Here is an 11,879-nt window from a genome sequence, read left to right on the forward strand (position 1 = left end):
GGGCTCAGGCAATCCACTCACCTCAGCCTCCCAAAGGCACGGGATTACAGGCTGAGCCACCGAGCCCGGCTAGTTTACTCTTTCATTGGCCTTTTTCACTTCTTAGAAATGACCCGTCTAGTACAGCAATGTCCAAGAAATTTCTGCAGTTTGATGGAGATTATCTATATTGCCATCATCCGATATGGTAGCCACTAGCAACATTTGCCTAGGGAGTACTTAAAATAGGGCTAGTTCAAGTGAATTATTTTTTTAAAAATTTTGGCCAGGCAGAGTGGCTCATGCCTATAATTCCAGCACTTTGGGAAGCTGAGGTAAGAGGACTGCCTGAGCCCGCGGTTTCAAGACCAACCTGGGCAACTTGGTGAGCCCTCATCTCTACAATAAATCAAAAAATTAGCCAGGCATGGTAGCACATGCCTGTAGTTCCAGCTACATGGAAGGCTAAGGTGGAAGGATCACCTGAGCCCAGCAGGTTGAGGCTGCGGTGCAGTGGCTGTGTGAGTGTGCCTCAGTGACAGAGTGAGACTCCAACTCACACAAAAAAAGAAAAAGAAAACATATGACCATATTGTATATGCCCTTTTTTGCAATTTATATATTTTATCCCCAGCTTAATGCAATCAACCCTGTAGAGCCTGTAAAGCCCCTGCCAGGGTTTTGTCAGAGAAGGCCAAAGAGAGAACCAATGCCTTTAACTCAGCCAGGGGTGGGGTAACAGGAGTCCCTCCCATTCTGTCATCCCCCACCCTCACCCCTAGGTTGGGTCAGAGGAGGCCTAACAGAGAGTCAAGACTTTGATCATCAACCAGTGGTAATGAGGCCACCTCTACCAGTGTATCAGTGAGATCACAAGGGGAGCTGGAATTCCTACCACCCCCCAGCACCCAGCAGTAATAAGAAACCTTCCCATCTTGGTTGCTGGCTTTAAAAAAAAAAAAAATAGAGACAGGGTCTGATTATGTTCCCAGGCTGGTCTCGAACTCCCAGTCTCAAGTAATTCTTTTGCCTCAGCCTTCCAAAGTGTTAGGATTACAAGCATGAGCCACCACACCCGGCCAGTTGCTGGCTTCTTTAGCTCCAAGTCTGGGATGTATGAGGCAAAAAAAGTAGGAAACTCGCTACCGTCTAATCCATCTTCCCAGAAGCTGAAGTCTTTTTACTTTTTTTTATTTAAATTTTAAAAATGAAGCAAGCTAATGGAATACCCAGACTTCTGTCTATCTCGTTAACAAGACAGTGCCGTCCCCCTTCTCGCCCCCTTCATCAGAGCAGTGTCAGAGAAGTCTTATTTGAGTGTCAAAAGTTTAAAGAGAAGGATTAAACGAGATTCAGTATCTCTTAATATAATATAAAAATGCCCAGGCTTCAACTGAAAATCACAAGTCATACCAAGAACTTATCAAACTGAATGAAAAGAGGCAATCACTAGATGCCAATACCAAGATGACAGAGACATCAGGATTATCTGAAAGATTCTAAAGCAGTCATGATAAAAATGCTTCAATGAGGCCGGGCTCGGAGGCTCAGCCTGTTGTAATCTCAGTGCTTTGGGAGGCCGAGGTGAGTGGATTGCCTGAGCCCGCGTGTTCGAAACCCACCTGGGCAACTTGGCGAGACCTCATCTCTACAATAAATCAAAAATTAGCCGGGCGTGGTAGTGCACACCTGTAGTTCCAGCTACTTGAAAGGCTGAGGCGGAAGGATCACCGGAGCCCAGCAGGCGAGGCTGCGGTGACCGAGAGCGGCCACTGTATTCCAGTCTAGGTGACAGAGTGAGACTCCAACTCAAAAACAAGAACAACAACAAAAAACAGAATGGCAGCTAGTTGGAGGACTTCAAAACGTGGAAATGCATAAGAATCATTACATTTTCACTCTACTTTTTTTCTGTTGCTCAGACCAGATAATTTTTGTTGTTCTGTCTTCCAGTTCACTGATTCTTTTCTCTGTTCCCTCCATTTATGTCCATTTTAAGTCCATCTTCCAAGCTTTTTATTTCAGTTATTGTATTTTTCCATTCTAACATTCCCATCTGGATCTTTTTTTGATCTTTTGTTTCTTTGTTGAAGCTTTCCCTTTTTTTTCATTTGCTTCAAGCTGTTTGTAATTGCTCATTGAATTGTATACTATTGGCCCAACAATTTTACATCTAAAATGTATTCTGTAGTAACACACAGACATCCAAAGAAACAAGTAAGAGGGAAGAACACTAAAGCATTATTGTTTATAACAGCAAAACGCTGGAGTCCACCCACGCCCATCAGCAGAAGATTTGTTAAATTACAGACCACCACCAGAGGGTGGACGTCCAGGCCACACAGTCAGCCTTTGCTGGCATGGCTGAGGATGGGCCACAGTTTTTTCTGTGGTATTGGAGTAGAGCAGTTATTGTCTAAAAGGTTGCCCCTGTCCTGGTTCTCTGGCTAGAGAGAGCAGGATTTTGTTGTGCTTTTTGGTCTGCGCTCCTAGTTAATGTTTCTAGGTTGCTGGCTTCTTTAGCTCTAAGCCAGGGATATATGAGGTCAAAAACAAAAACAGAAACAAACTGTCTATTCTGCATTCCTGGAAACATAAGTCTTTCAAACGCATTAAATTTTAAAAACAAAATTTTAAAATGTATAAATGTGGTATATCCATACAGAAGAACATTATTCAACAACAAAAAGCAATGAAGTATTGATACATGCTATAACTTGGATAAACTTTAAAAACATGCTAAGGTCAGGCGCGGTGGCTCATGCCTATCATCTTAGTACTTTGGGATGCTGAGGTGAGAGGATTGCCTGAGCCCACGAGTTTGAAATCAACCTGGGCAACTTGGCAAGACGTTATCTCTATAATAAATAAAAAAAAATTAGCCGGGTATGGTGGTGCATGCCTGTAGTTCCAGCTACTTGGAAGGCTGAGGCAGCAGGTCAAGGCTATGGTGGCCCTGAGCGTGCCACTGCACTCCAGCCTGGGCAACAGAGTGAGACTCTGATTCAAAAAAAAAAAAAAAAAGCATGCTAAGTGGAAGAAGTCAGTCAAACAACCACATATTATAGTTGGTCCTCCATATCTGCAGATACGGAAACCCACAGGCAGGAGGGCCGACCATTAAGGACTTGTGTATCTAACCCCCCATGGATAACAAGGGATGACTGGAGATGATTCCATTCATTCATTTTGAGCTGAAGTCTCTGTCGCCCAGGCTGGAGTGCAGTGTCACCATCAAGGCTACAGCAGCCTCAACCTTCTGGCCTCAGGCAATCCTTCCTCCTCAGCCTTCCAAATAGCCATGAATATAGTCGTGCACCACAATGCCCAGCTAATTATTTTAATTTACTGTAGAGACAAGGTGTCATTGCCCAGGCAGTCTCAATTGCTCAGGCAATCCTCTCACTTCTGCCTCCTAAAGTGCCTGGATTACAGGTCCACTGCATCTGGCGGCTGATTCTGTAGACATTTCAGAGACAGATAGTAGAATAGTGGCTGCCTACAGTTGCGGGGGAGGGAAGTAACTGCTAATAGGTACAAGATTTCTTTTGGGGTGATAAAATGTTTTAAAATTAGACTCTGGTGATGGTGGCACAACTTTGTGAATAGGCTAAAAGCCACAGAATTGTGCATTTTAGAGGAGTAAATTACATACCACAGAGGTCCCCAATCCTCTGGCTACAGACCAGTACCAGTCTGTGGCCTATTAGGAATGGGCCACACAGCAGGAGGGGAGCAGCAGGCAAGGGAGCTAAGCTTCATCTGTATTTACAGCTGTTCCCCATTGCTCATATTATGGCCTGAGTTCCTCTTCTTGTCAGATCAACAGTGGCATTAGATTCTCACAGGAGCATAAACACTATTGTGAACTGCGCATGGGAGGGATCTAGGTTGCGTGCCCCTTGAGAATCTAATGCCTGATGACCTGAGGTGGAGCTAAGACAGTGATGCTAGCACTGGGGAGCAGCTGCAAATACAGACTAATATTAGTAGTGAGGTTCGACTGCACATCTCCCCTATCCACTCCCCCACACCCCACCCCGTGGAAAAACTGTCTTCCACAAAGCTGGTCCCAATGCCAAAAAGGTTGGTGACCACTGATATAGTATATGAATTATACCCAATAAAACTGTTTGCAAAATGTATACATACAGATTTAAGTAGAAATATACACATGCTGGAGAAGATTTATTTGGATTTGTTTTTAAATTATGATTTCGTGCCAGGCTCGGTGGCTCAGCCTGTAATCCCGTGCCTTTGGGAGGCTGAGGTGAGTGGATTGCCTGAGCCCGCGCGTTCGAGACTCGCCTGGGCAGCAAGACCTCATCTCTACAATAAATCAAAAAATCAGCCGAGCATGTTAGCGCACGCCTGTAATTCCAGCTACTTGGAAGGCTGAGGTGGAAGGATCGCCGGAGCCCAGTGGGTCGAGGCTGCGGTGGCTGGGAGCGGCCACTGCACTCCAGTCTGGGCGACAGAGTGAGACTCCAACTCAAAAAAAAAAAAAAAAAAAAAATTGAAAAGTGTGAATTGATCGCAGGTGAAGGCTTATAGACAGTGAATATTAAGTTCCTATGCTCTAAGGGCTTTGAGAAGTAGGCTCCCAGGTTGGAGATCAAAAGATGAATAATATCCAGGGGTAGGTGTAATATTGCGTGCTCATTTTTAAATCAGGAGACTTATTTAACCCCTTTATACCAGGGATCTGATTTAAATATCAATGCTTTATTAGGAAAACTTAATTTAGAGTAAAATGATTGATAAACATAAATTATTTCTGGAACAGCTAATGTAAAAACATAGGTGTGCTCTCATATCCTAATCATCCAAAAATTCTTACCCTTGTACAGACCCTCAAATACCCTGTAAGCAGTTCAAAATAAGCTATAATATTAGATAATCCAGAAGTAGGAGAAGGCTTTGAATAATCACTCGTGACCTGGAGGGTGGTGAGGACAGCCCAAGCTGCTCTAGCAAGGATGGTGAACTGATAGATGTCACGAGTCGAGCGCGTGCGCCATTGTGGTTCATCGACTCGGTTCCACATGGGATGGCTCAGAGTCTTGGCTGTCTTTACCCTACCTTGTGGAAGCCCCAGGGTCCGCTGCTTCCTTATTCCCCGATTTAATGAAGGAGGAATGAAGCGGGGACGGCTGTGACCCTTAGCGTTGAGTCATAGCAGATTTTGAGCAAAGTCAGGAAAAGAAGGCGGTGGGACGAGATCGGTCAATTGCCCTGCCCCGTGGAAGCTCTTCCGGCAGCTCGTCTGGTGCATGGGCCGGTGTCTGGCCTGCCTGTCTGCCCCACCCTTCCCAGCGTCCCCTCTGTCCCCACCCTTTTGGCCTTGTGTTCACTGAGTTTCTGCTTTGCTTTGTGTCATTTTTTGTGCCGGTGACACATTGCTGGCTTATGGGGAGCACAATGGGACTCATCGGGGACCCAGTGGGGAATTCCTGTGGCCCAGAGAGCAGGTGGGTCGTGTCCAGCACTGATGTCCCAAGCAGGGATGCGTCTGGGCTCTTAACCCCGCCCTTTTCACCCAGGAGCAGCCACGGGCAACCGCTTCTCCCTGGCGAAGGAGAATGAGCACAGGTGAGCCTGGGCTTCCTCCCTGTCACCTGCCTGCTGTCAACGACCTGCTGCATCCCTCCACCTCTCTCCCACGGCCACCCCGCCTGCCCCCTTTTTCTAAGGATTTGGTTTTTTTGACTTGAGCAAAGATACTCATTAGGAGCACCGTGCTGGACACTTGGGGTTGGAAGTTGGTGCTGGCGGGGAGGGACGTATTGTAAACCAGTGTCAGACTCAATTCTCCTCTCAGTATATTTATAGGAGTGGGCTAGACACAAAATGTGCCATTTTTAAAACTGTAATTACACGGTAATTGTGTGGTAGTTGCAGAAACCCAGTACCCCCTGCAGCATTCCTGGGGCACATACACGCATGGGAATTGGTGGTGCTCCAATGTGAGCTAGGTGCTCAGCCTCAAAACCTTTCTGGTGGGAAATAAAAGACCATTTGTGCAGAAATGAAAATCCTCTTCTTTTGAAAACACTGTTTACAGTGGTTTAGTTCAAACTGGTGGAAGTCCAAAGACATGGCTGTGAATCTGCTTATGAGAGAGGTTGTTTTGCAAGGTTAATTTAGCACGGTGAGTGTAAGACAATAGCTGGGGGTGGCTCACGCTTGTAATCCCAGAACCCTGGGAGGCCGAGGTGAGAGGACTGCCAGAATCCAGGGGTTTGTGACCAACCTGGGCAACTTGGTGAGACCTTGACTCTATAATAAATCAAAAAATTAGCTGGGTGTGGCAGCGCATGTCTGTAGTTCCAGCTACTTGGAAGACTGAGACTGAAGGAGCGCCTGAGCCCAGAAGGTCAAGGCTGCGGTGGACGTGAGTGTGCCTTTGCACCCCAGCCTGGGCGACAGAGTAAGACTTCAACGCCTCCAAAAACAAAAGAATATAAGACAATAAAAGGCTGTAAATCTTAGTGCATCAATTCAGCATTTTTATCCACACCAAAATTGGAACATGCAAGGTACTGTTTTGTTCATGTATTTAGTGCCCATAATCATTTTTTAATCAAAGTCGTGAAAGAAGTATGGATTTTTAAAAAACATTCAGGTATTATTAGTCAGGCTGAACTCAAGTCGGTAAAAATGTTAGTCATTAATATGAGGCAAAGTTTATTCACTCCGTATAATCTTGGACATCATGGAAAGCCCAGTTGCAACTGTGCGTAAACACTTGGTTGGTGATATTACGTGATGACTTGGACTCTCAGGGGAGTCTTGGACAATGTGAGCTTTGCGCTCAAGAGATTAAACATTTACCAAGAAGGAGAGTCAGATTTGCTAGTAAATATTTTAGGCGGGGACTCCATTTCTTTAGACACTCCGAAAACAGAAAATTCCTGTGGTGGTGACCACTCGTCAACTAAGGCGCTCGCTGCAGACTTGGAGTGGAGCCAAGAGGCAATCCTGTAGGTAGTTTAGGTAGTTGGGGTCAAAATACATTTTGTAACAAATCAGCCAGCTGTTCCCGTGTTTACTCTGTTTTGAATGCAGGTGTGTAGTCATAGCAACAAGGATAGTGCTTAAGAGTTAGGTAGCGCGAAGAGCATGCTGCATTTTTTAAAAGATAAACTTGATTTGGGACTGTGTGGACACGTGATGTTTGTCCAGATGGGTGGATGAGCACTTGAAACAACCTGAAGCAAGTTTGTCTACAGCGTGAGCCGGGGTGCTCCCGAGATTTCGGATCTTTTCCTGTTCTGTGTTTAGGAGAACGTGTTGGAAGGTGAGACCACAGGGGCCAAGTTTAAAATAGTGACAGTCCAAGTCATAGGAGGTGTACTGTGCCTTCCAGCCGTGCTCTGCCGGGTGCCAATATTTGTTGTTTGATGACCTCTCTGGGACTGGGTGTGCGTCAGTCAGTGGGACACAGTGGTGAAGTGACTCACCTCAGTCTACCGATAGAAGCCTGAGAGAGTGATTTCGATGCCTGCTCTGAAAGTGTCAAGTCGAAGACATTTTTCAAGGGCATGCTTGCAAAATCTCCTTCAGTTTCCTTGTTATGATGGAGAAAATCCCCCCTTATTTTAAAAAAATTTTTGCCAGATCCACTCACTTTTAAGATGCATCTGTTAGGTCAAATGGAAAATAAAATTTGTTCCCACTTGCCTTTTATGTTTTTGAGACAGGGTCTCTCTCTGTGCCCAGGCTGGAGTGCAGTGGTGTGATCCCAGTTCACTGCAGCCTTAACCTCCTGGGCTTAAACAATCCTCCCACCCCCAGCCTCCCAGTAGCTGGGACTACAGGTGTGAGCCACTACACCTGGTTATTTTATTTTATTTTATTTTATTTTTTGGTAAAGATAAGGTCTCTCCATTTTGCCCAGACTGGTCTCGAACTCCTTGGATCAAGAGACTTCCCTTACCTTGACTTCCCACAGTGCTGGGATTACAGATGCCAGCCACCATACTGACCCATTTTCCAAATGATACATAAAAATATAGTCTAGGGCTGGGCTGGAGGTGTGGTGAACAATTTCCATTGCGTATTTTAGGATTCCTGTAGAACATGGAAACATTTTGAGAGGTAGTAACCTGTGTTTCAGGTTAAAAATTATAACTGATATGAATCCAGGAAATGCACTTAAAATCATTAGTAGTTTTAGTTAAAGAACTCATTTTCTTCTTCCACTTAAACTAATAAAATTAAGCGATTAAATTGTTGGAAGTTCTTCTGTGAAAATTTTCTTCAGAACTTGATTACAAGCTACAAATTCTCATGTACTCAGTTCACTCTTAATGGTTGTCTAATGATGTGATTGATACACAAGGTGGGACTGCTTGTGGCCATGGAACTTTTGTTGGGCATCTTTCTTTTTTTTTTGAGTTGGAGTCGCCCAGGCTGGAATACAGTGGCACGCTTATGGCCACCACAGCCTTGACCTGCTGGGCTAAGGCGATCCTTCTGCCTCAGCCTTCCAACTAGCTGGAACTACAGGCGTGCACCACCGTGCCTGGCTAATTTTTAAAAATTTATTGTAGAGATGAGGTCTCGCCAAGTTGCCCAGGCTGGTCTCGAACCCGTAGGCTCAGGCACTTCTCTCACCTGGTCTCCCAAAGTGCTGGGATTATAGGCATGAGGCTATTCTTGGGCATTTTGTAGGGAAAAGTTTGTAAACCAAAGGCAGTACCATTATTAACCAACGGTGAACTCTTACAGAAGAAATCTGCGATATTGAATGAAATTCAAGGAAGCAAATTACCTTCTCATTTGCTGAATCAAAAGAATATCCATCAGTTTTTGCAAACCCTCATTACAACCCACTTAAATGTGGTTACATAAATCAGGAAGTCCTCTATTAAAGTGGAACATTTCTAAATGCCTGAATTGTTTATACAAATAACATTTTCTTTTGAACTCTGCAGAGGAAGCATATTTTACTTTTTAATGGCTCTCAGTTGGACAATTGAATTATTGTTTTCCACTTTTTTACCACCCTTATTTTTGCACCCACACAGAAACCACCCACAATTAAGGACCAAAACAGCTGGGAAAGTTACACATTTCAGGTGGCGTCTCTCTCTTAAAGCAAGCCCTGCTGCTTGAGACAAGCTCTTTGTCGCGTTAGCTCTGCATTTTAAAGCCCATTGTTTCGTTTAATTTTGAAATTCAGACTTAGAATTTTAAAATTTCAGACTTTGATGAAAAGCAACAATTTGAAAACTTGTTACATCACAAGCCTGGGGAAAAAAAATTTGTCTTTTACCTTATTGATGTACATTAATCTCCTAAAATCTCTTTTTTTATGTTGTTTTTTTCCCTGCGAAACAAAAAGTAGTTCGGTCTTTTGCATAAAGGGCTCACTCAGTTATCTCCTGCCTCATATTTTATGCTCTCTGAAGTCAGAAAGTAAGTTTGACTCTGTTTGTATTCCTGGTAGTATTTCAGAGCTGTATTTATGGCAAAGGCTTAATAAATATTTGTTGAGTGACCACCTTCTCCTGCAAACTCATTAAACATTACAGAAATAAATCACTTGGAGGTAAATCGAATTTTAGAGTTTTATATTAAAAAATAAAATCATGTACTTAGTTTGGATATATCCGCTGTGGTTATTTTTAGTATAATCTAAATTTTTAAAAGAAAACAGTTTCTATATTTACATATACACATAATTTTTGCATGTACTTTTGAGTCATTTAGAACAAGTTTTATGCAGCATTATTCACGATAGCAGAAACATGGAACCAACCATGCCGCCCATCGAAGGTAGACCAGATTAAAAAAATGTGCTACCCACACACGATGGAATACTATGCAGCCATAAAGAAGGACAAAATTATGGACTTCGCAGCAACTTGGATGGACTTAGAGTCTGTAATACTGAGTGATCTATCACAGAAACAAAGAACTGAGTATCATATGTTCTGACTTATAAGCAGACCTTGAACAATTATCATAATACTCCAAGAAAGGGGTTGGCAGTAGTGGGAAACTGCCAGAGGAGTGGGGCACACTTCATCAGTAAGGGTCCCCGATCTCAAACCAGGTGGCGTGGGGACCAAAGTGAGGCCCAAAGTTTACCTGTACAATGACCAGTTGTATACCTAACCCGGAATCGTACCCCACATCTTTAAAAAAAATTTTTTTAAAGAACAAGTTTTAAACATATTTATAAATATCAGAATTCATTTTAAACCAGAGTTAACATTTTTTTTTTTTGCATTTGCTCAGTGTTTATTGACTACCTGGCATGTGACAAAAACCATGGTTGTGAAAAGTACAGTCAAAGATGAGGTGGTAACAATTCGACCCAGAGACCAAATGAGTTTTTGAACTTACACGGGTACTAGAACCTTGATCGCCTGGATCCTAGGCTATGAACTTGGACTTTGTGGTTATGTTCCTTCGTTCATTCAGTACGTGTTGAATTCCTAAGATTTGCCAGGTACCATACTGGGTGCTGAAGACACGTCATTGTGCAAAACAAACAAAAATCCCCACCCCTGTGGGGTTTACATTCTTGTCAAAGGAGGTAGATGATAAAACGTGGAAATTCGTTATTTGTTAGACGGTGATAAGTGCTCTGGAGATATTTTTAAAAAGTAAAGATAATATTTAATTTTTTTTTCTGAGTCAGAGTCTCACCTTGTCGTCCAGGCTGGAGTACAGTGGCACTCTGCTCAAGGCCAGCTCAGCCTCGATCTGCTGGGCTCAGGTGATCCTTCCGCCTCAGCCTTCCAAGCAGCTGGAACTACAGGCATGCACTACCATGCCCAGCTAATGTTTTGATTTATTGTCGAGACGAGGTCTCGCCACGTTGCCCAGACTTGTCTCGAACCCACAGGCTTAGACAATCCTCTCGCCTCAGTCTCTCAAAGTGCTGGGATTATAGGCGTGAGCCACCATGGCCAGCTTAATATTTAATTTTTTCTGTCATATTTTTAATATACAGATATCTGTAACTTTAAGACATTGATGTTACAGCAAACTGCCTCTAAAATGAACCTTGTTTACCCACCATTCTCTGTGTAATCAAATTTACGTGACCCCATAGAGATTGGCCTAATTCTGGGTTTGAAGCCCTCTGGAGCCAGAGGAGTGAACACGTGAGACTGCACCAGAGCTGGGTTTCGTCTGAGCCATTTAGAGCGCTGGCGAATCTCCCTGGTTCTCTATCTATCCTCCTGTTTTGGGTCATTGAGCTACATCTCTTGCTTGGGCATACTTAGTCTGGTTGTGTCCTTGAATTTGCATTACCTGGATATTTGCCATATTGAAGGCCACGAGGGTGTAATATCCTCTTAGCTACAGTATGAGGCTTGAGAGCCAGAGAATATCGTAGAAGGCTTTGCTGCGTATTCTCGAGTTGCACCTGCAGATTCTCGGGGGATGCTCAAGGCTTTGGCTTGAAGTTGCCCTTTGGGAGGTTGATTCTGGTGTCTGTGTGTGTGATGAATTACAGCGCGGAAGTCTTTGCTAGTTCACAGTGAGTCAGAGATCACCCTCGTTGCACAATCCTTTGTGCACCGGGAGGACACTTTTCCAAGTGTGCATGAAATATTAAAAGTATAGTTTCAATTGAGACACAAAATGTTGAGACCAGAAAGGGAATGGCCCTGGACATTGTGTCTGAAAGAAGTGAGTGAGGAGGCGGGATGTGGACGCTCAGAAACGATTGGAACTCATTGGCGAAAAGCAAAGACAGACGTATGAGCAATAAGGAAGAGATGTGGTGGGGAAGGAAACAGACCAGAGAGGGAGAAGTTGGAAAACAAAAAGACAGTTGAATAATAGGCCCCAAACGTAAGAGAAACATTTGCCTTGGAGAGCTCTCTAGGAATACATGACCGAAAAAAAGGGCCAATTTGGAGTTTCTCTGTCCT

The sequence above is a fragment of the Carlito syrichta genome, unplaced genomic scaffold, assembly GCF_000164805.1.
Source record: "Carlito syrichta isolate Samal-C Ts95f unplaced genomic scaffold, Tarsius_syrichta-2.0.1 Scaffold287808, whole genome shotgun sequence".
Taxonomy (NCBI): Eukaryota; Metazoa; Chordata; class Mammalia; order Primates; family Tarsiidae; genus Carlito; species Carlito syrichta.